At 45.9% G+C, this 24,458-nt stretch overlaps 1 long non-coding RNA gene across 1 annotated transcript in view; it reads right to left on the bottom strand.

Moving 5' to 3' along the window:
- Nucleotides 1-648: 648 nt before the first annotated feature.
- LOC140403401 (uncharacterized) overlaps nucleotides 649-24,458 on the bottom strand; it is a 37,141-nt gene continuing 13,331 nt past the window's right edge. The window contains exons 2-4 of the long non-coding RNA XR_011938301.1: nucleotides 12,119-12,265; nucleotides 2,646-2,789; nucleotides 649-1,046 (exon numbers count right to left, since the gene is read on the bottom strand). This is a non-coding gene — a long non-coding RNA (uncharacterized lncRNA). The remainder of the gene's footprint in view (nucleotides 1,047-2,645; nucleotides 2,790-12,118; nucleotides 12,266-24,458) is intronic.

The raw sequence follows: 24,458 nt of genomic DNA, 5'->3' as shown, positions 1-24,458 counted from the left end.
GGTCTTACAACAGCAGGTTAAAGTCCAACAGGTTTGATTGGAATCACTAGCTTTCGGAGCACAGCTCCTTCCTCAGGTGAATTACCCACCCACTGATACTCACCTCTCCCTTCATCAAACTCAGATTGAAACACGTTCCCGATCCCAGTCCAGTTCCCCACCCATTGATACTCCTGCCCTCCCGTTCCTGCCTTCTCACTGATACTCTTCCCTCCCCTTAATACCCGCACTCACTCAATATCTTCACCCCACCACTTCCCCACCCAATGAAACTCTTCACCTCCCTCTGGTACCCTACCCATCCCGGAAACATTTTCCGAACTCCTGACTTCCTGCCCTACCTCCCCACCACTCTCACAACCCGAGTCTCCTCCCCCATCCGGCAAACTCCTTCTGTGCACCCTGCTGTTCGTCAGATGCCCCGGCACTGTGGATGGCCAGAGTGTTGGAACTCTGGCATTCCTGCCTTATCCCAGCCCCTTTCCTTTGTTTTCAAACTTTCCGAAATTCCCTGCAGTCATCTCCTTGTCCCGTTCCCTGAAATCCCCACAGCATCTCCCAGCCTGAGTCCCTCCCCAAAGGACTTGACCCAGGACACAGTGATCCTGAAGAGAATCAAGACATGGATATCAAGCTGTGATTAAAGCAGAATGTTTTATTACTCAGTACAGCCCTTCATTCATACACCAGGGGTACAGTGTCAGGGGTACAGGATCATGGGTACAGGGTACAGGATCAGGGGTACAGGATCAGGGGTAAAGTGTTCGGAACATATACACAGGGAGACAGGGTTAGGGGTAGACAGTCAAGGGCACAGGGTTGATGCTACAGACTCATTCGTATCTTGACAGAAACAATTGAACAGGAGCCAGTTTCCGAGAAACAAGCGTTTCATTCGGTGAGGACGTGGAGAGATTGGTCTGCTGGCAATCCATCAGGAACGCAGCAGATCAGCATTCCAAAGGAAGCTTGCGACAATCTTGTTCCGACTGGACAAGGTCCATAATGAATCACGCCGTTGTTGTGGCCGCAGAGCTCATTGTGAACTGAAATACAATATGAAGAATGAATTGAGTTATACTTTTGTACACAGAGGGGTTTCGAAAAATGAGACCACAAATGCAATTGAGAATGTCAGTGCTACTGGAGCAGACTCTGGATGACACAGGGGCAGCAATACCTCTATATTTAGTTAAATTGCTTAAGATGGACCCGAAATAGCGAGGCAGTGAATATAAGAGCAGGGAGTTTATGAAAGAGTCGTATAAAACGCTAGTTAACTCACAGCTAGAGTACTGTGTGCACTTATGGTCACCGTACTATTGGAAGGATATGATTGCACTGGAGGGGGTGCAGAGGAGATTCACCAGGGTGGTGCCTGGGTGGAGTGTTTCAGTCATGAAGAGAGGCTGGTTAGGCTGGGGTTGTTCTCCTTCGAGCAGAGGAAGCTGAGGGGTGGAGGGATCAGTAACCAGGGGAATAAATTTAAGGGAGGGATCCGGAGATTTAGAGAGGATTTGAAGGGAAACATTTTCACACAGAGAATGGTGGCAATCACTGCCTGAAAGTGTGGTTGAGGCAGCGGCTCTCAGAACATCGAATGAACATTGAGAAGTTGAAAAGCCAGAGCGCACAAGTCTACAGATCAAGTGCTGGAAGTTGTGATGAGAAGAGGTTGGTGCTTGATGACTAGCACAGACATTATAGGCGGAAGGGCCTCTTTCTGTGCTGTTAAACGCCATGACTCTAATCGGTGTTGCCACTCCGCCATCTCCGTGTGGGCTGCAGTACTGCTTCAATTCCATTCACCCAGTCACAGTCACGACCAGCCCCTGTTGTGGAAACATCATTTATGTCAGGGGGCTGTCTCCACAGACCCCCGCGGTATACATCCCATTTTTGTTATTCCTCAGACAAGGAGACTGGGCAGCGGGTTCGGAGGGAAAGAGAATGTCCCTGACTCTGTCCTTACGCACACTCCCACCCTCACATTCACAGCAAGTAGCAGTGATCAGGAATGAGATCTGACTGTTTCGCTGCTCTGTGCTACTGAGGTCCATCCCGGTCTCCGATCCAGGTGAGGTGTCCAGCTGTGAGTCAGCACCGAGACACCAAACAGTCATTTGTCCTCCAGCCCCTCCATTGGCTGCAGGACAAATTTCCGGCCCTGTCCTTCCTGGTCCCCCCGCACTCCAGTCCCTCCATTACTTGCCACTCCCGCTCACCGTGCAGAATTCCCTTTGCTTCCCTCGCCCTCCAGACTTCCGCACACTCTTCGCTTATCTGCCAAAACTAGAATCTTCCTCTCCCTCATTTGCTGTTAATAGGCTCGTTGCTCAGCCTTACAGAAGTATGCAGGAGAGTGAAACCGACTGTGGCGGAATTCTGACTTGAACCTCAACTGACTGTCAATCGGTTTCAACACGTCCTCAGGGGGCCCATGTAGAGAGGTTTTCCAGCAGAAATATCCTCCTGGGTCGCAGCTTTAAGAAGCCTGGATCAAAGAATCCGAGAATTTAACTCAATGCAGCTAATTTACATTCAAGTTATTTCGTTTATCACAGTATCACCTGAGTTCAACCAATCAGACCGTTAGTTTGCCAAGAGACTGACACAGTTTGAAAATAGTGAAAACGGACACTTACACATGAATACTGGACTTGCTGCAGTAGGACTGGGCAGACTGAGAATCAGAATTGCAGTCAGCAAGACCATCCCTTTCATCATTGTCGGTGAAGGTGTTCAGAGCCAGGCATTCGTAATGTTCTGAATCTAATCCAGGAGAGTTGCTGTTTTTATAACCAGACACAAATGAGAATGACTCACCTGACTCCAATCGCTCAATATATTTTTGTTATCCCTTAATTTTGCCTCGTCATTTCCTTGAGTTTAGCTTTACACCAAGACCTCCCCACTCTGCCAGTTTGCTTACGCCCTGGCTAACAGCTTTGCATAGCGAGTGCTTCAACCAGCCTGAATCTCTTCTGAAATGAAATGAAATGAAAATGAAAATCGCTTATTGTCACAAGGAGGCTTCAAATGAAGTTACTGTGCAAAGCCGCTAGTCGCCACATTCCGGCGCCTGTTCAGGGAGGCTGGTACGGGAATTGAACCGTGCTGCTGGCCTGCCTTGGTCTGCTTTAAAAGCCAGCGATTTAGCCCAGTGTGCTAAACCAGCCCCTTCTGTTGTAATTGGTCTTATTATAAGGAAGCTATTAGTATTGAAAGTCAGAGAGATCTAGCTGTACAGGTCCAGGGGTCACTGAAAGGGGCAACACAGGTGGAGAAGGTAGTCAAGAAGGCATACGGCTTGCTTGCCTTCATTGGCCGGGGCATTGAGTATAAGAATTGGCAAGTCATGTTACAGCTGTATAGAACATTAGTTAGGCCACACTTGGAGTATAGTGTTCAATTCTGGTCGCCACACTACCAGAAGGATGTGGAGGCTTTAGAGAGGGTGCAGAAGAGATTTACCAGGATGTTGCCTGGTATGGAGGGTGTTAGCTATGAGGGGAGGTTGAATAAACTCGGTTTGTTCTCACTGGAACGACGGAGGTTGAGGGGCGACCTGATAGGGATCTACAAAATTATGAGGGGCATAGACACAGTGGAGAGTCAGAGACATTTTCCCAGGGTAGAGGGGTAAATTACTAGAAGGTATAGTAAGAAGTCTTACAACACCAAGTTAAAGTCCAACAGGTTTGTTTCAAACACTAGCTTTCGGAGCACTGCTCCTTCCTCAGGTGAATGAAGAGGTATGTTCCAGAAACATTTATATAGACAAATTCAAAGATGCAAGACGATACTTGGAATGCGAGCATTTGCAGTTAATTAAGTGTTTACAGATCCAGAGATGGGGTAACCCCAGGTTAAAGAGATGCGAATTGTCTCAAGCCAGGACAGTTGGTAGGATTTCGCAAGCCCAGGCCAGATGGTGGGGGATGAATGTAATGCGACATGAATCCCAGGTCCTGGTTGAAGCCGTGCTCAAGTGTGCGGAACTTGGCTATAAATTTCTGCTCGGCGATTCTGCGTTGTTGCGCGTCCTGAAGGCCGCCTTGGAGAACGCTTACCCGGAGATCAGAGGCTGAATGCCCTTGACTGCTGAAGTGTTCCCCGACTGGAAGGGAACATTCCTGCCTGGTGATTGTCGCGCGATGTCCGTTTATTCGTTATCGCAGCGTCTGCATGGTCTCGCCAATGTACCACGCTTCGGGACATCCTTTCCTGCAGCATATGAGGTAGACAATGTTGGCCGAGTCGCACGAGTATGTACCGCGTACCTGGTGGGTGGTGTTCTCATGTGTAATGGTGGTATCCATGTCGATGATCTGGCACGTCTTGCAGAGATTGCCAGGGCAGTGTTGTGTGGTGTCGTGGTCACTGTTCTGAAGGCTGGGTAGTTTGCTGCAAACAATGGTTTGTTTGAGGTTGCGCGGTTGTTTGAAGGCAAGTAGTGGGGGTGTGGGGATGACCACTACTTGCCTTCAAACAACCGCGCAACCTCAAACAAACGATTGTTTGTTCTGGATGAAGAACTTGTTGTCGAAGGTGAAGATGTTGTGATCCAGAATGAAGCGGATGAGTAGCAGAATTGCGTCTGGAGATTGGCAGTTGTCGGTGTTGAGTACTGAGACTGTTACAGCAATGCCGTCGTCATGGGGGATGCTGGTGTAGAGTGCCGAGACGTCCATTGTGACGAGGAATGTTCCTGGTTCAACTGGTCCATGGGTGCTGAGTTTCTGTAGGAAGTCCGTCGTGTCGCGACAGATGCTGGGTGTGCCTTGTACGATGGGTTTCAAGATGCCCTCAATGTAGCCAGAGGGATTCTCACACCGGGTCTCATTGCCTGAAACAATAGGACGACCTGGTGTGTTGGCCTTGTGTATTTTCGGGAGGCAGTAGAGATTTCCAATGCGGGGAGTACGTGGGATGAGAGCACGTAGGGTGCTCTGAAGGTCTTGATCAGTCTGTTGAGTTGGTGGATGTGTTCCTTGGTCGGATCAGCGGGTAACTGTCTGTAGTGTTCCTGGTTGTTGAGATGTCGGTACACTTCTTTGCAGTAGTCCGTTCTGTTCAGTATGATGGTGGTCCCTCCTTTGTCTGCTGGTTTGATGCCGATATTGCGGTTGGTCTTGAGAGCGTCGATGGCGTTGCCTTGTGCTTGGGTGATGTTCGGGCTGTCTTGTGAATGCGACTGATGAATGTGGCATTCATCTGACGTTATACACCAGATACATCGATGACATTTTTTTTCTTTGGACCCACGGCGAAGAATCACGGAAACGACTACACGATGACATCAATAAGTTCCATCCCACCATCAGACTCACCATGGACTACTCTCCAAAATCAGTTGCATTCTTGGACACACTCGTCTCCATCAAGGACGGTCACCTCAGCACTTCGCTTTACCGCAAACCCACAGATAACCTCACAATGCTCCACTTCTCCAGCTTCCACCCTAAACACATTAAAGAAGCCATCCCCTATGGACAAGCTCTCCGTATACACAGGATCTGCTCAGACAAGGAGGAGCGTAACAGACATCTGCAGACGCTGAAAGATGCCCTCGTACGAACGGGATATGGCACTCGACTCATCGATCGACAGTTCCAACGCGCCACAGCAAAAAACCGCACCAATCTACCCAGAAGACAAACACAAGACACAACCGACAGAATACCCTTCGTCGTCCAGTACTTCCCCGGAGCGGAGAAACTACAACATCTTCTTCGCAGCCTTCAGCACGTCATCGATGAACACGAACATCTTGCCACGGTCATCCCCACACCCCCACTACTTGTCTTCAAACAACCGCGCAACCTCAAACAAACCATTGTTTGCAGCAAACTACCCAGCCTTCAGAACAGCGACCACGACACCGCACAACCCTGCCATGGCAATCTCTGCAAGACGTGCCAGATCATCGACATGGATACCACCATTGCACGTGAGAACACCACCCACCAGGTACGCGGTACATACTCGTGCGACTCGGCCAACGTTGCCTACCTCATACGCTGCAAGAAAGGATGTCCCAAAGCGTGGTACATTGGCGAGACCATGCAGACGCCGCGACAACGAATGAACGGACATCGCGCGACAATCACCAGGCAGGAATGCTCCCTTCCAGTTGGGGAACACTTCAGCAGTCAAGGGCATTCAGCCTCTGATCTCCGGGTAAGCGTTCTCCAAGGTGTTGTTGAAAACTCACCACTATTCTTAGAAGTCCGCCAAAAAGGGCAAACGTTCTAAATGGTGAGCAGGGATTCTCACTCCCCGACTCCGATACAGGCTTCAGTGGGTGCTATTCAGGTCAAACTATATTTTCAAGTTATCCCCCGGTATAACCCATACCTTCACCGAAGATTTCATCTACGTACCACTTAGTAGCATCGATCTTGGGTCCCGCACTGCTAAGTAAGTAAAGTAGACTTTGGAATAACCACTATTTCAGGTTAAATTAAGTTATTTTATTATTATATTTTGTCCTTTAAAAGCTGCAATCACTTTCTTTACAGAAAGTTGGTTGGTTGAAGGGACCTTCAGGCCCACCTTGACAATCTATCTTCTTTAAAGTCTGGTCTTCTTTAGATGTATTCGCTGGTGAGCTCGGTTCCTGTGTCCTATCTTTCCCATGTACCGAGCTGTGAGAGCTGGCTCTTCTGGCTGTCTCTGAGCTGACTCTGCCTCCTCTTTAAATTCTAGTCTTCCTTAGATGTATTAGCTGTTTTAGCTCGGCTGCTATGTCTTTCCCATGACCGAGCTGACTGTAAACTGACTCTGCTTGCTTCTCTTGTTCCTTTTCTGCTTCTCTCTGAGTTCTGGTAGTTCTTGCTCTGGTCTCTGGGTTTATATTCTCTTTAAAAGTTATTAAGTTTTTCTGACTTTATTGTAAAGTAACTTTTATTTCACTTGGATTGTAAACGGTACCTTTAATCTAAATTTTTCTAACACGACTAAGTATTCATTTTGACATAACCTCACCCCTCAGGTCTCTGATTACATTGTTCCTTTGTGATGTTCAAAGTTCCTTTGTGATGTTCAAAAATGCTTTGGTTTCAATAGGGGTGTGAATTTTGGTTTGGTTCCTGTCATTTCTATAGTTTTATTTTCCAATTGTGTCCTCAGCTCATAATTTTGACTTTGGCTTTAAATTATGTTTCTTGTAGACTGACAGTCTCCAATTTTCTTTCATTTACCTGGTATCAGCAAAATTTCACACCTAGAATTGTCACCAAATTCAACTGAACCTCGTCCTTTCCTTTCCAGCTGCTTACTAAGATAGTTAATTTCAATGAAGGTGTGAAACATTGCTTTTAGCTGTATGCTAAAAATCCACTTGGTTATAACTTGAAAGGTTTACATTTATCACTTCACTCAACTGAAACCTTCATCCATGCTTTTCCAGATGCTTACTAAGAGGGTTAGTTTCAATGAAGGTGTGAGCCATTGTTTTTAGCTTCATACAAAAATCTCGTTTGGGAGAAGGAATCTGCATTTTATAATCCTGCTCTTTGCAGCTGCTGTTAACCCTTCATGGGATCTTTCCCTACATTCTCTCGTGTTTCTTATATCAGGTATTGCCAGATTTCCATGTTTCAAATGACACATCTTTCCATATTATCAATTACAAAGGCGGCCTTCAGGACGCGCGACATCGCAGAATCGCCGAGCAGGAACTTATAGCCAAGTTCCGCACACATGAGTGCGGCCTCAACCGGGACCTGGGATTCATGTTGCATTACATTCATCCCCCACCATCTGGCCTGCGAAATCCTACCAACTGTCCTGGCTTGAGACAATTCAAACCTCTTTAACCTGGGGTTACCCCATCTCTGGATCTGTAAAGACTTAATTACCTGCAAATGCTCGCATTCTAAGCATTGTCTTGCATCTTTGAACTTGTCTATATATATGTTTCTGGAACATACCTCTTCATTCACCTGAGGAAGGAGCAGCGCTCCGAAAGCTAGTGTTTGACTTTAACCTGGTGTTGTAAGACTTCTGACTGTGCTCACCCCAGTCCAACGGCATCTCCACATCATAGGGGGCATATGTTTAAGGTGCGAGGGGCAAGGTTTAGAGGAGATATACGAGGCATGTTTTTTACACAGAGGGTAGTGGGTGCCTGGAACTCGCTGCCAGAGGAGATGCTGGAAGCAGGGACGATAGTGACGTTTAAGGGGCATCTTGCCAAATAGAACACAAGAACATAAGAACTAGGAGCAGGAGTAGGCCATCTGGCCCCTCGAGCCTGCTCCACCATTCAATGAGATCATGGCTGATCTTTTGTGGACTCAGCTCCACTTTCCGGCCCGAACACCATAACCCTTAATCCCTTTATTCTTCAAAAAACTATCTATCTTCATCTTAAAAACATTTAATGAAGGGGCCTCTACCGCTTCACTGGGCAAGGAATTCCATAGATTCACAACCCTTTGGGTGAAGAAGTTCCTCCTAAACTCAGTCCTAAATCTACTTCCCCTTATTTTGAGGCTATGCCCCCTAGTTCTGCTTTCACCCGCCAGTGGAAACAACCTGCCCGCATCTATCCTATCTATTCCCTTCATAATCTTATATGTTTCTATAAGATCCCCCCTCATCCTTCTAAATTCCAACGAGTACAGTCCCAGTCTACTCAACCTCTCCTCGTAATCCAACCCCTTCAGCTCTGGGATTAACCTAGTGAATCTCCTCTGCACACCCTCCAGTGCCAGTACGTCCTTTCTCAAGTAAGGAGACCAAAACTGAACAGAATACTCCAGGTGTGGCCTCACTAACACCTTATACAATTGCAGCAGAACCTCCCTAGTCTTAATCACCTGTTGCACCTGAAAACCAACTTTTTGCGACTCATGAACTAGCACACCCAGGTCTCTCTGCACAGCAGCATGTTTTAATATTTTATCATTTAAATAATAATCCCTTTTGCTGTTATTCCTACCAAAATGGATAACCTCACATTTGTCAACGTTGTATTCCATCTGCCAGACCCTAGCCCATTCACTTAGCCTATCCAAATCCCTCTGCAGACTTCCAGTTCACTCTGCACTCTTTGCTTTACCACTTATCTTAGTGTCGTCTGCAAACTTGGACACATTGCCCTTGGTCCCCAACTCCAAATCATCTATGTAAATTGTGAACAGTTGTGGGCCCAACACTGATCCCTGAGGGACACCACTAGCTACTGATTGCCAACCAGAGAAACACCCATTAATCCCCACTCTTTGCTTTCTATTAATTAACCAATCCTCTATCCATGCTACTACTTTCCCCTTAATGCCATGCATCTTTATCTTATGCAACAACCTTTTGTGTGGCACCTTGTCAAAAGCTTTCTGGAAATCCAGATATACCACATCCATTGGCTCCCCGTTATCTACCGCACTGTTAATGTCCTCAAAAAATTCCACTAAATTAGTTAGGCACGACCTGCCCTTTATGAACCCATGCTGCGTCTGTCCAATGGGACAATTTCCATCCAGATGCCTCGCTATTTCTTCCTTGATGATAGATTCCAGCATCTTCCCTACTACCGAAGTTAAGCTCACTGGCCTATAATTACCCGCTTTCTGCCTACCTCCTTTTTTAAACAGTGGTGTCACGTTTGCTAATTTCCAATCCGCCGGGACCACCCCAGAGTCTAGTGAATTTTGGTAAATTATCACTAGTGCATTTGCAATTTCCCTAGCCATCTCTTTTAGCACTCTGGGATGCATTCCATCAGGTCCAGGAGACTTGTCTACCTTTAGCCCCATTAGCTTGCCCATCACTACCTCCTTGGTGATAACAATCCTCTCAAGGTCCTCACCTGTCATTGCCTCATTTCCATCAGTCACTGGCATGTTATTTGTGTCTTCCACTGTGAAGACCGACCCAAAAAACCTGTTCAGTTCCTCAGCCATTTCCTCATCTCCCATTATTAAATCTCCCTTCTCATCCTCTAAAGGACCAATATTTACCTTAGCCACTCTTTTTTGTTTTATGTATTCGTAGAAATACATGAATAGGATGGGAATAGAGGAATGCGGACCCCAGAAGTATAGAAGATTGTAGTTTAGTCGGGCAGCATGGTCGGCGTAGGCTTGGAGGGCCGAAGGGCCTGTTCCTGTGCTGTACTTTACTTTGTTCTTTGTTCTATTGCTTATTGTTCCTGCTGGAATATTCTGGATAAATAAACATATCAGGGTAGTGAGCACTGACTAACCATCTCCAGCTCCTTAATCCATGATATTCCTTCTATCATAAAGTTAGAAATGGTGATGTTCAATTATTTATTTATTTATTTTAAAATAAATGTAGAGTGCCCAATTCATTTTTTCCAATTAAGGGGCAATTCAGCGTGGCCAATCCACCTACCCTGCACATCTTTGGATTGTGGGGGCGAAACCCACGCAAACACGGGGAGAATGTGCAAACTCCACACGGACAGTGACCCAGAGCCAGGATCGAACCTGGGACCTCGGCGCCGTGAGACTGCAGGGCTAACCCACTGGTTACACGATGTTCAGCAGCATTCGCAGCTCCTCAGATACTGAAGCAGCTGAAGATGGTTATGCCTCGGGCACTACCCCGAGGAATCCGGGCAATGATGTCCTGAAGCTGAGAGGATTGACCGACAACCACCACAAGCCTCTTCCTCTGTGCCAGATATGGCTGCAATCAGAGGGATCTTCCCGTTGATTCCCATTTACTCCACTTTTGCTAAAGCTCCTTGATGCCACACTCGGCCAATTGCTGCTTTAAGGACATCGTCAGTCACACGCACCTGACCTCCGGAGTTGACCTCTTTCGCCTATATTTGCACCAGGGCTGTCACAAAGTAAAGATTATTTTTGAACACAAGTACGCTGCTGCTGATGGTTCTCAGTGCCTCCTGGTCGCCGAGGATTGAGTTGCTGGATCTGTTCGAAGTCTATCCCATTTAGCAGAGTGGTCGTGTCACACAGCAGAATGGAGGGTATCCTCAATGTGAAGACGGGACTATGTCTCTTCAAGGACTGTGTGGTGGTCAATCCCACTTATACTGTCCTGGACAGATGTATTTGCAGCTGGAAACTTGTGTGGCTGTGGCCAAGAATGCATTTCCCTCGCTAATTGCCACAATCCCAGTCTTGCAGCCAATGTCCTATTGGACTCAGCCAACTTAGTCTGTCGTTCGGCTACAGAGTCACTCTTGGTGATGGAAATAAAAGTCCTCCGGGCAACATACACTCAGGGCATTTGACATCCCCAGAGCTTCCTCCACGTGGTGTTCAAAATGGAGGAGAACTAATTGATCAGCTAATTCCATGGTAATTATAATGACATGTATATAGGTATACCGGTGAGGGGTTAATGATTACATGCCAGTGTAATTCAAACACTAGAGGGCACCACCAGTTCCCAGTATAAATATCAGAGCTCAGGGAATCTTGGGTGGTTCAGTGTTAGCAGAGGAGTGGATCACATCTCTAGGAATAGTTGAGGCTCGAGAAAGATGTAGCACGAGTGCGTCATTAGTTAATATTAGATTATCGTTATGGGTCAGGAATTAGAGAATCCCAAAGTGTGACATGGAGTTCACCTGACCCACAACTTTTACGAGATTGTGGTATGGGGAGCACACGGCCCACTCTACAGGTGTGGGACAGCAGAAGCGGAAAAGTATTTTTTAAAGCAAAACAATGTTTATTCTATGAGCTCAAGTTAACCTTTTTGAAACAAGCAGTGAACATCTTAGCAACCATTAATTCAAAGATAACCCCCAAAGAATACAACACTAAGTAATCTGTATGCTGTCTTTTTACACCCAAAAAACTTAACAAACCTTTAAACAAAAGCACATCAGAGTTTACAGTCACTACTGCAAACATTGATAATTCTTCTGAATTCACCAAATGATTCAGAGATAGTCTTTGGATGGCAGAGATCAACAGTATAGCCCTTTGTTTTAACTCCAGGCGCAGCTCACTGAAAAACAGAGACACACCCAAGCTTTTCTCAGAGTGAAACTAAAAAACAGAAATGGAGCTCAGCTCCACCCATACTCTGCCATCACACCAGTAACATGAGCAGCTCCATTTCTTAAAGTTACATTTCTTAAACACCCATTTCTTAAAGGTACACTCACATGACATTATAGATGACTGCATTAATAGTTATAGCTCAGTAGAGTGTGCGAGCTCGATTTAATTGAATCGGTATTCAATAAATTAGTCTTTCTTCAATCTTAAAATTGCTGGTTTCTTTATCATCCTTTCATCAAACCATTCTGGATCTTAAAACAAAGAATAACCACATATTAGATCAAAGTGTAATATAACAGTCATTAGCAGTATAGATCCTTGCCCATTGTTGACCTGATGCCATGAGGCTTGATGGCATCAGAGTCGATGTTGAAGACTCACAGGCAAACACCCTTACGACTTGAGATCACTTTACCACCACCTCTGCTGGTCCTGTCCTGATGGTGGAAAACACACACACAGGGATGGTGATGGTGGTGCCTGGGACATGCAGCATAAAGTATTATTCCCTGAGGGTGACTATGTCTGCCCATTCGTTCACTAGTCATTGAGACAGCTTTCAATTATTCGCACAAGCCCCCTGATGTTTGCAAGGAGAATTTTGCAGGGTCGAATGGGCTGGTTTTGCCATCGTCATTTCTCGTGCCGAGGTTGGTGTCAGGTGATCTGTCCCGATGGAATGGTTTTCGATGTCTTTGGAGGGATTAGTTACGGCTGAGTGTTTTGCAAGTCTATTTCAGAGGACATTAATAGTCATGCAAACTCATGCGTGTCTGGAGTTACATGTTCACCTGGCCAGATAAGGAGGCCAGTTTCCTTACCCAAAAACCATGAGTGAACCAGGTATGTTCATGGGACAATTGCCCGTGGTTTCATGCACATCATTTGCCATTTTATTCCATTTTCGTTCTGAACTTAAATACCAAAATATATTCCATAATACACTGTGAATATAACAGTGCATTTTGTAACACACTGTAAGTACCATAATATATCATGTAACACACTGTACACAAAATAGTAACACATTCTGTAGTGTCATGAGAATGTCGCTTTAAGAAATGGTTGGCTGCTCATGTTACTGCAATGATGTCAGAGAGTGGGTGGAGCTGAGCTCTGGCTCTGCTTTTTAGTTTCACTTTGAGAAATAGCTTGGGTGTGTCCGGGTTTTCCAGTAAGCTGCAGCTGAAGTTAAACAAAGAGCTGTCCTGTTGATCTCTGCCATCCAAAGACTATCTCTGGATCATTTGGTGAATTCAGAATTATAAATGTTCTCAAATGAACCTAACGTGCTCCTGTTTAAAGGTTTGTAAAGTCTTTTGGATGTTAAAAGGACAGCTTAAAGGATTACTTGGTGTTGTATTCTTAGGGGGTTATCTTTGAATTAATGGTTGCTAAGATGTTCACTGTTTGTTTAAAAAAGGTTAACTTGAGTTCCTAGAATAAACATTGCTTGGCTTTTAAAAATACTGGTCCATTTCTGCTGTACTATCCCTGTAGAGTGGGCCGTGTGCTCCCCATACCACAATCTATTAAAAGTTGTGGGTCAGGTGAACTCCATGATAAACTTTGGGACTCTCGAAACCCTACCCATAACACTAGCATAGGGGGAACAAGCTAAGGTATCTACAACTCAAAAACTTCCCATGAAAGGAGACAAGGTCACAACCGCCACGACAGACATTACTGGAAGAGTTACTGGACGCAAGCATACGAGATAAAGGAAACTGTAGCGACATGTATGACCGACTGGTAGAGAGGGATGACACTGTACTGGATACAAGAAGAAAGAAATGGGAGGAGGACCTGGGGATTGAAATAGGGTGGGGACTCTGGAGCGAAGCACTGCACAGGGTCAACACCACCTCCACGTGCACAAGGCTCAGCCTGACGCAACTAAAAGTGGTACATAGAGCCCACTTAACAAGAACCCGTATGAGTAGGTTCTTCCCGGAGGTGGAGGATAGATGTGAACGGTGCCAAGGAGGCCCGGCCAACCACACCCACATGTTCTGGTCTTGCCCCAGACTTGCAGGGTACTGGACAGCCTTCTTCGAGGCAATGTCCAAAGTGGTGGGGGTGAGGGTGGAGCCATGCCCGAAAGTGGCGGTCTTCGGGGTATCAGACCAGCCAGATCTATTCCTGGGGAGGAGGGCGGACGCCCTTGCCTTTGCCTCCCTGATCGCCCGCCGTAGAATCCTGTTCGGTTTGCAGCCAGCAACACCACCCAAAGCGGCTGGCTGTCCGACCTCTCAGAATCTCTCCAAATGGAGAAAATCAAATTCCCCATCCGAGGGTCAGACGACGGCTTCCACAGAACGTGGGAGCCATTCAGCCAATTGTTCCGGGACCTGTTTGTGGCCAATAAACAAGCAGAAGAATAGCCAGGTAGCCACGAATCAGTGGAAAGTAGCCAAAGCATGAGAGGGAGAGATAGACCCGAGAGTCGGGGGGGGGGGGACTGCTAAACCTAAGAGGAAAGTAAAGCGAACCACAGGAGGGGGGGAGGGGGTCAGAAGCGGGGTGGAAGGGAGGGAGAGGGAACAAAAGAGGAGAACCAGGGAGGTGGGGGGGGGGGGGAGCAGGGAAATGGCAGTCGGAAGGAGGACACGGGATATGATAACAAACTTGGCATCTCCAGGAACAGAGAACACGGAGAATACAGGCGAAAGACGGGAGGAACGGCCAGAGCGGAGGTGAGCGCGGGACGACAACGTCAGCGAGATCCGTCCGGGAGAAGCAGGTGACAACACCAACACCAGACCCATTTGAGTACTGCCCATTGTTTCTCCGGCACCCAAATGTAAATCTACCCCCCCTCCCTCCCCCCAAAAAACAGTCGCTTACTTATGTGTTGTAAATAATTTTGCCAGTTGTACAGAGTTGCTGCTGCTGAGCTGGTGCTCAATACCCTACCAGTTATTCTATTTTATTTTTTATTATTACTTTTTTGGGTATGTTTGGGTGTGCCCTTCTCTTCTATATATATATATATATAAATATATATATTTCTTATTCTGTGTACATAACGGTAAATATACTTTGTTCAAAAACCCAATAAAAACATTTATTAAAAAAAAATAAACAAATACATTCTATGCCACGCTGTATAAAATCCAGTATATCTATAATTCCTGGAGTGTAGACGGGATGGTTTTCTTGACCAATATGTGGAGGAACCAACTAGGGAGACGGCCATCTTCGACTGGGTAATGTGTAATGAATAGAGAATCATTGGCAATCTGGTTGTATGAGACCCCTTGGGGATGAGCGACCTAACACGTTGGAAATGTTTGATCAAGATAGAGAGTGAAGTGGTTGATTCGGAGACTAGGGTGCTGAATCTTAATGAAGGAAACCATGAAGATATGAGGCATGAGTTGGCCTTGACTGGGGAGAGGGATGACCGTGGACAGGCAATGGCAAACATTCAAGGAACGCATGTGGGAACGGCAGCAACTGTTCATTCCTGTCTGTCACCAAAGCAAAGGGGGTAAGAGAGTCAATCAATGGCTTACAGAGGAAATTGGAAATAGTGTCCGAGCCAAGGAAGAAGCATACAGATTGGCCAAGAAATATAATAGGTCTGAAGATTGTTCGGAGTTTATAATTCAGCAAAGAAGGATCAAGGGATTGATAAAGAAGTGGAAAGTGCAGCACAAAAATAAGCTTGCATGGAATATAAAGACTGATACAAATAGTTTCTATAGATATGTGAAGTGAAAGTGATGGGGTGAAGACAAATGGATGCCCCCTACAGACAGAAACAGGGGAATGTATGATAAGGGACAAGGAAATGGCTGAGCAATTGAATACATACTTTGGTTCTGTTGAATGCAGACGTTGGTTCTGTCTTCACAAAAGAGGACACAAATCAGATACCAGAAATGTTGGAGGATGAAAGGTTTAGTGAGAGGGAAGAACTGAGGAGGATCTACATTAGTAGAGAAATGGTGCTGGGAAAACGGATGGGATTGAAGGCGGATCAATCCCCAGGGTCTGGGAATCTGCATCCCAGAGTGCTTAAGGAGGTGGCTCTGGAAATAGTGGATGCTTCGTGGTCATCTTCTGGGGGTCTATAGACTCTGGAACTGTCCCTGCAGATTGGAGGGTAGCTCACGTCACTCCGATATTCAGAAATGGAGGGAGAGAGCATAACAGGGAATTATAGACCAGTAAGCTTAACATAGGTAGTGGGGAAAATATTTTAATCCATTATCAAATCCATTTAGAAAGCAGTGGCAGGATCAGTCAGAGTCGGCATGGATTTATGAAGGGAAAATCATGCTTGACAAATCTGTTGGAATTCTTTGAAGAGGTAACCAGTACAGTCGACAAGGGGGAGCCAGTCGATGTGGTATATTTGAACTTTCAGAAGGCGTTTGACAAAGTCCCGCACAAGACATTATTGTGCAAGATTGAAGTGCATGGGATTGGGGGAAATGTATTGAGGTGGATAGAAAACTGGTTGGCAGAGAGGAAACAAAGAGTAGGAATTAATGGGTCCTTTTCAAATTGGCAGTAACCAGTGGGGTTCCACAGGGATCGGTGCTGGGACCCCAGCTATTCACAATATATATTAATGATTTGGATGAGGGAACAAAATGTAACATCTCAAAGTTTGCAAATAATACCATCCTGGGTGGGAGGGTGAATTGTGACGAAGATGCCGAGATCCTGCAGCATGATCTGGACTGGTTGGGCGAGTAGACAAATCAATGGCAGATGCAGTGTTATTTGGCTAAGTGTGAGGTTATTCACTTTGGAAGCAAAGGCAGGAAGGCAGATTACTACCTGAACAGTTGTAAATTGGGAGAGGGGAGTGTGCAGCGGGACCTGGGTGTCCTTGTGCACCATCACTGAAGGTAAGTATGTCAGTGCAGCAGGCGGTAAAGAAGGCTAATGGTTTGTTGGCCTTCATTGCGAGAGGCTTCCAGTACAGATGCATGGATGTGTTGTTGCAATTATACAGGGCCTTGGTGAGGCCACAACTGGAATATTCTGTGCAGTTTTGGTGTCCTTTCCTGAGAAAGGATGTGTTTGCTCTCGAGGAAGTGCAGCGAAGGTTTACCAGACTGATTCCAGGGATAGCGGGACTGTCATACGAGGAGAGATTGACTAGGTTGGGATTGTTCCCGCTGGAGTTCAGAAGAATGAGGGAGGATCTCATAGAGACTTATAAAATTCTAACAGGACTAGACAGGGTAGATGCAGGGAATATGTTCCGGATGGTCGGTGTGTCCAGACCAGGGGTCACAGTCTGAAAAATCCGGGTAAACCATTTCGAACAGAGATGAGGAGACATTGCTTCACCCAAAGAGTGGTGAGCCTGTGGAATTCATTACCACAGGAAGTAGTTGGTGCTAGAACATTGAATATATTCGAGAGGCGGCTGGATATAGCACCTGGGCGAATGGGATCAAAGGCTATGGGGAGAAAGCAGGATTAGGCTATTGAGTTGGGTGATCAGCCATGATCGTGATAAAGGCGGAGCAGGCTCGAAGGGGCACAAGGCCTTCTCAAGCTTCTATCTTCTCTGTATCTGTGCATGTATTACATACTGTCAATACCCCAGTACATTTCCCAGCAATTTCTCCCACAAACTATAAATACACAGTACACACTGTAACATACTGTAAATACTACAGTGCATTCACTAACACAGTGGAGTCCCAGTAGCCCCAGTCCAGTCTCTAACACAGTATAAGTGCTCCAGTACATGCTCTAACATACTGTAATTACATCAGTGCATTCTGCAGCACAGCATAAATACCCCAGTATATTCTCTAACGCAGTATAAAATCTCTTGAACATTTTCCAACATAGAATAAATACTCGGTTATATTCTCTACCACAGTTTAAAGCCGTCATTACATGTGTAACCATAAGTCCATAAGAAATAGGAGCAGAATTAGGCCACTCGGCCCATCAAGTCTGCTCCGCCATTCTGTCATGGCTGATATTTTTCTCCTCCCCATTTTCCTGCCTTCTCCCCATAACCCTGATCTCCTTATTGATCAAAAACCTATCTATCTCTGCCTTAAAGACACTCAGTGATTTGGGCTCCACAGCCTCCTGCGGCAAAGAGTAAATATTCCAGTGCACTATCTAACTAACTGTAAATTGCCCAATACATTGTCTAACAGAGTATACATTTCCAGGTACGTTCTATAACCCAGTGTTAATACCCCAGTATGACAGACGTCAGAATTAGTGGCTGGAGCCAGGGTCCAGTGGCGTTCCAAAGGGTGGGTCCCCTATTTTTCAGCATTTAAAATGACTTAGATGAGTATGTGGGGTAGGATCAGTAAGTTTGCGGATGGCACTGAGCTAGGCCAAGTGGGGAACAATGTGGCTGCAAATCTTGGGTTACAGGAAGATAGAGGCGGGATGGTCCAATGGGCAGAAATGTGTCAGATGGAATTTAATCCTGAAACGTTTGAGGTGTATAAATACTCAAGAACATTCTCTAAAACACTGTAAATACCACAGTCCCTTCTGTAGCACAGTATAAATACCCCGGGCCGTTCTGTAACACACTGTCAATTCCCCAGTCCATTATGTAACACACTGTAAATACCCCAGTACATACTTAATCATACTGTAAATACAACAGTACATTTTGTAATACTGTGTAAATGCCCCAGCCCATTGTGTACCCTTCGGGCCAGATCGGGGCATTGTTCATTGATGCTACGGGCCAAATTACTCCTTGGTTCAATAAACGTTGGATTACTTTGACTATCTCTCCCTCGGCTTGCTGTGGAAGGCCGCATTGTTTCTGGGGCTTCGGATCGGGACCTGTAATGTTGACCATTCCTGGGATCTTACCGCAGTCATGCTTGTGTTGTGCAGACGATGCTTTATGTCTTTTCAAGACTTCTTTAACTGTTTTGTCTGTGGTAATGGTTTGTGGATCAAACCAGTACTCGCCCACCTGAGCTAATCCTGTGTGCGTAGTCTCCTACTGTGAGCATGGCGGGGGCGCGTGATGCTCTGGCCATTTTCCACACACATTTATTTACGGGGTCGAAAGAAAGGTTGTGCGAACTCATAAAATCTATTCCCAAGGTGTGTTCTGCTGTCTGGGGTAAATGTACCAAAACAAGTGTTTTGTTTTAATATTGCCGATCTGCATATCCACAGGGGTTGTATTATGTCCCTGCTGGAGGTGACCTGTAAAGCCACTAAGGGTAATGGTGTCTGTAGTGGGCCATGTATCTCGCTGGTACATCATGGAGGAGTTTAACGTGGTTCGGGACCCTCCTGTGTCCTAAAGGAACTCTACCAAGTGTCCCCGATCTGTGCCTGCAACTACCGGTCTTCCGGACTTATCCCACAGTATGTCGCAGATCCAAGTTGGGGAGTCTGAACACCGTCAATCGGTGCCATTTGTGACCAAATTATCTGATTGGGCGCTAACGCTGTGGATGGGTCTGGCATTATTCCTAGGGGGGGCATTTGTGGGCTGATTCCGTTGCTGTTTCGGGGGGGCATTGCATTCTCGGGTGTAATGTCCCTCGTGTCCGCAATTGTAGCATCCCTGCACTTTAGGGTGCTGTGTGTTATTTCTGCCTTCATTTACCCATGCGGTGTCTTGGTGTGCCCTTACTGGATTCATGTTGGCGTCTACTCTTTCTTGGTCGGTCTTTTTCTGTAGGGACTGTTCCCAAGCTCTAGATAGTCGCTTCAGTACCCACACTTCATTGTGTGACGGGTCTGATGGGTCGTAGTTGGCACATGCCTTTTGTCCTGCCTCCGTGACGTGGTAGACTAGGATATGGGTCCATTTGGCCCTATTGTCTACTGATAAATGGGCGCGGGCTAAATCACCGAATACTGAGGTAAAGTGGACCCAGAGGCATCCAGCAAATGCTGATGGATGCTCTCCTTTTTCTGTCGGCACCAGTTGAGTCCTTCTACTGGATCTCCTCTATTGTAGCTAAATGGCTGTTTTCATGTCTTGGGAGACTACCTGCTCCTACATTTTGTGGATTTCTAGTTCAAATCGTTTTGTGGGTTCTCTAGGAGTGACACAGTTACTTCTGGGTCGAGTCCCATCAGAGTCGCCAATAAATGTTGCCTTTTTTACCTACTGTAAATATGGCAATCAATGAGGCTGCCCTTCTTTCTTTGGATATCAATATTATATTGCTCAAAGTTGCCAGGTATCAAATGATACCACCACAAGGTTCAACCAGCTATCGATCAAAGAGCCAAACACCAGTTAGTTAGTTCAAGATTAAGGGTACTTTATTTACACACACAATTATCATGCAACATAAACACTACTAGTTAAACTACACCTATCAACTATGACAACCTGTACTTAACTTCAGGCACCCGGCTAAGGTCAGAGGAACAGTGGCCGTTTTTCGATTCTGGGTATAATGGGTCTATAGAAGTAACTGCTGCTCAGCTGGGCTCATCCATCTGGTAGCGGGCGTTGAACTTGACCTTGCTTCTGGTGGGGCTGCGATTGGAGGTGGACGTTGCCGGAGCGCCAGGTCCAAGAGAGGCCGAACACATGGGGGTCTCTTTTATCTTTGGGGAGTTTCGCGCTCTTTTGGGCGGTCATCCGACATTTTGTGGGTCGCGAAGGGTTGAACTAACCGACGGGTCAAGGCTCATTACTATGAGCTTTACTTCTTCCTGCTCGTCCAGACCGTACACGACGGTCTGTTGCATAACTCGTTTGAAAAAATGGTGTGAGTCTGACGTGGGGTGAAAAGTCTCAATTTTATCGCGGGCATCTCTTAACTGGGTGATGGTTAGTGGGGTGGTGTACACAAAGTCGGGGTGGTTTTCTGTTGTTACTCTACGCTGCGTGGTGATGGGATTCATTGGGTTGGGTGCTGCCTGTGTAGTCGGTAGTGCGGGTGCTTTCCTTTTCGGGGGCCTGGGGGGCTCGATTCTGATTTTCTGTCTCGTTCACATATCGATGGGCCGTTTCGTTAAGCTCCTGCCAATCAGGGCCATCTTCCTGATCTAACTGTGGGCCAAAGGTATCTCTAAACCCGTTCTGAACGAATGGCAGTGATTGCAATCTTGCAATTTGCTGCCTGCAATTGGCATGATCCACCGAACTCTGACTCTGTTCCGTGGTGGAACTGTGAAGTGCTCGGAGGACTGCCTTCAAATCCTCAACATTGTTTTCTCAACTGTTCTGCTTGGTTCTCCGTTTCCTCTCTTGCCAACACCGCACGCAACTCCCGAATATTTCACGCAACAAAATCTATCGAGGTTACCTTATATCCCTTTGTTAGTCCGCATGCAAATTACACACTTCCGAATTCTGGAGGTTTGATCAATACTGGTTTCGCTTGTGGTTTCTTTTACTTTGCCAATTTGGATTTCTAATTCAAATCGTTTTGTGGGTTCTCTCAGAGTGACACAGTCACGTCTGGGTCGAGTCCCATCAGAGTCGCCAATAAATGTCCTACTGTAAATATGGCAATCAATGAGGTTGCCCTTCTTTCTTTAGATATCAATATTATATTGCTCGGAGTCGGCAGGTATCAAATGAACCGGCTATCGATGAAAGAGCCAAACACCAGTTAGTTCGTTCAAGATCAAGGGTACTTTATTTACACACAATTATCATGCAACATAAACACGACTAGTTAAACTACACCTATCAACTATGACAACCTGTACTTAACTTCAGGCACCCGGCTTAGGTCAGAGGAACAGTGGCCGTTGTTCGGTTCAGGGTCTATCAGATCTGTAGAAGTAACTGCTGCTCAGCTGGGCTCATCCGCCTGGTAGCGGGCGTTGAACTTGAACTTGCTTCTGGTGGGGCTGCGATTGGAGATGGACGTTGCCGGAGTGCCAGGTCCAAGAGAGGCCGAACACATGGGGGTCTCTCTCCCTTTCCTTGGGGAGTTTCGCGCTCTTTTGGGCGGTCCTTCAGTTTGGGCCCCACTAATTGGGTAATTCTTGATCACTGTGTTCGATTCAAACCAATAAATGGGCGGGTGCCCTGAAGGCCGGACCTGTCCTAAGTGGTCATTGACCCGATTGCTCATGCTTCCCGAGTACAGGGAGTGGCGCCGAAATGTCTGGGATTGTATCGGTCGCTCAAGTATCAGTCCTTTGTCTTACGGAGATGGGCCATCAAAATGCTAATCGGTTGGGGGTTTCGATACCGCCTGGATTCTTCGCTCACAAATATACATTCAGGCTCTGAGCCTGCCTGAACCTTGCATTGTCCATTTTTCCCGTTATGCTTTGCGACTTTCCCTGTTCCTTATTGTAAGTGGCCATCCCAGATGGCTACAATACCCAATCCATTCTGTTAGACACTGTAAATTGCCCAGTGCATTCTGTAACACACTTTAAGTATCCCAGTACATTCTAAAACAAACTGGAAATACCTCAGTACATTCTGCAACACACTGTAAATTCCCCAGTCCACGGCACAACATACTGTAAATACCGCTGTACATTCTGTAACACAATGTAAATGCACCAGTACATTGTTTAACACATTGTAATTATTAAGAAGTCTTACAACACCAGGTTAAAGTCCAACAGGTTTGTTTGGCGTCACTAGCTTTCGGAGCGCATCTCCTTCATCAGGTGAGTCAAATGCAAGTATTACCTTGGTTTGTCGGTGTAAGCGGCATGAGAGTGGCATGGGTATTTAAAGTGATGTTTAATGGGAACTAGTGTGTTAAGGTTAAGGAACTGCATGTCATCCGTTAGTGTTAATGTTCGAGCTGAAGTAAAAGTTTAAATAGTTTCCTTTTGTTTTAATAAAATTTGTTTATAAAATAACCAAGCCCTAATTCTTATATATCACACATGGAACAAATCGATCTTTCCCCCCCCCCACCATAAACTTCAAAAAGTTATGGCATCTGGTCCAGTCTCTTAGCCACTGTTGAGAGCTTGACGAGGCATCTGGAACAAATTGGGGGCTTGTTGCTGGGATATTCTTATGTGTAATCACTTGTTGGCTTGGGGTTATCGAACGTAAAGACAGTGAATGTGTGTGGGTCGTTTGCACTCTTTTCGGGTTTGAAATATTGAATAGGGAGTGACTGGAAGTGGCCCTTACAGTTGCAAAAGATGTCTGAGGGATGGAGGAAATTATTCGGGAGGATTTACAAGGGGAATTGAAAGCAAAGCTTTTGAGTTTGGCAGAGAAACTGCTGTTAGCGCTGCCAAAAGGGGCAATGGCGGCAGAGATGATACAAACCATGGCTCAGTATTACCAGTGACACTGTCTAACCCATTAGAATGAGCTCAAATCCAATTAAAAATGACAGAATTGGAAATGCAGCAAAAACGGAGGGAAATGGAGATGACAAATGAAGCCAAAGAAAAAGAGAGGGTTTTCAAAGGGAAGGGAATAAAATTGAAATTGAAATGGAAAGGGACCGATTAGCAAAGGAAGAGCGGAAGAGAAAGATTGGCCATGGCAGAAGCAAAGGAAAGAGAGAGAGAATTTGAACTTTGGAAACTGGCCCTGCAAAGAGAGCAACAACGTAAAGTGTTGGAGGCAGCAGCTGAGGAAGTTTTAGGGGAAGAAGGAATATCCTCTAAGTCAAAGGTTCAGTAGGGACATGTTTAAACATATGTAAGCATTGCCAAGATTCAATGAGAACAATGTTGAAACGTACTACATATCCTTTGAGAAAGTAGCTAAACATTTGAATTGGCCAAAATCCACATGGGTGGGGTTAGTTTTTACCATGTGGGTGGGTTGGTTCAAACAAAGTGTGGAGGTAGAGCTAGTGATGTGCTTGCCTCACTATCAGAGGAGGTATCTGGGGATTATGAAGCCATATTAAGTATCTATGAACTAGCGCCAGAAACCTACAGACAGAAGTTTAAATTTTAAGAAAAGAACTGTGTCAGACCTATTTGGAATTCAAAAGAATTAAACATGCCAATTTTGATAGGTGGACATGAACACTAAAAATAAACCAAACTATGAGGCTCTTCAGGAGATAATTATTTTCGAGGAATTTAAAGATTCGCTTCCAACAGTAGTGAGAATGTATGTGGAAGAGCAGAGAGTTAAAACAGCTAGACAGGCTGCAGAGATGGCTGACTATTTGAATTGGCTCATAAAGCAAAGTTTAGTGTCTGACATCAACTTCAATCTGCAAAGGATAGAAACTGGGACATGAGAAGTTCACTGGGGTCCATGCAGAGGAAGTGTAGGTGGTGATCTTAAGGAGAGTGTACCTCAGAGTAAAAAGGAAACCAATGGTAGTGGTAGAGAGACAAGAAAACTCAAGTGTTTTCATTGTAATAAAGCTGGGCATGTGAAGTCGCAGTATTGGTGGCTTACACTTCCGGGTGCGGCGATGACCAGCTAGGTCGCACGTTTCGGCAGCTCCTGGTGGAACGGACTTTTGAGCTCTTGATAGGAGCCCCAAGGGCAATTTTAACGGCAAAAAACACTGTGCGGTAATCCAGAAGGGAAACCCC

Source organism: Scyliorhinus torazame, chromosome 27 (assembly GCF_047496885.1).
Source record: "Scyliorhinus torazame isolate Kashiwa2021f chromosome 27, sScyTor2.1, whole genome shotgun sequence".
In the NCBI taxonomy this organism is placed as follows: Eukaryota; Metazoa; Chordata; class Chondrichthyes; order Carcharhiniformes; family Scyliorhinidae; genus Scyliorhinus; species Scyliorhinus torazame.
Note: the sequence above shows the minus strand (reverse complement) of the source record. Positions and strands in the feature narration are given on the sequence as shown.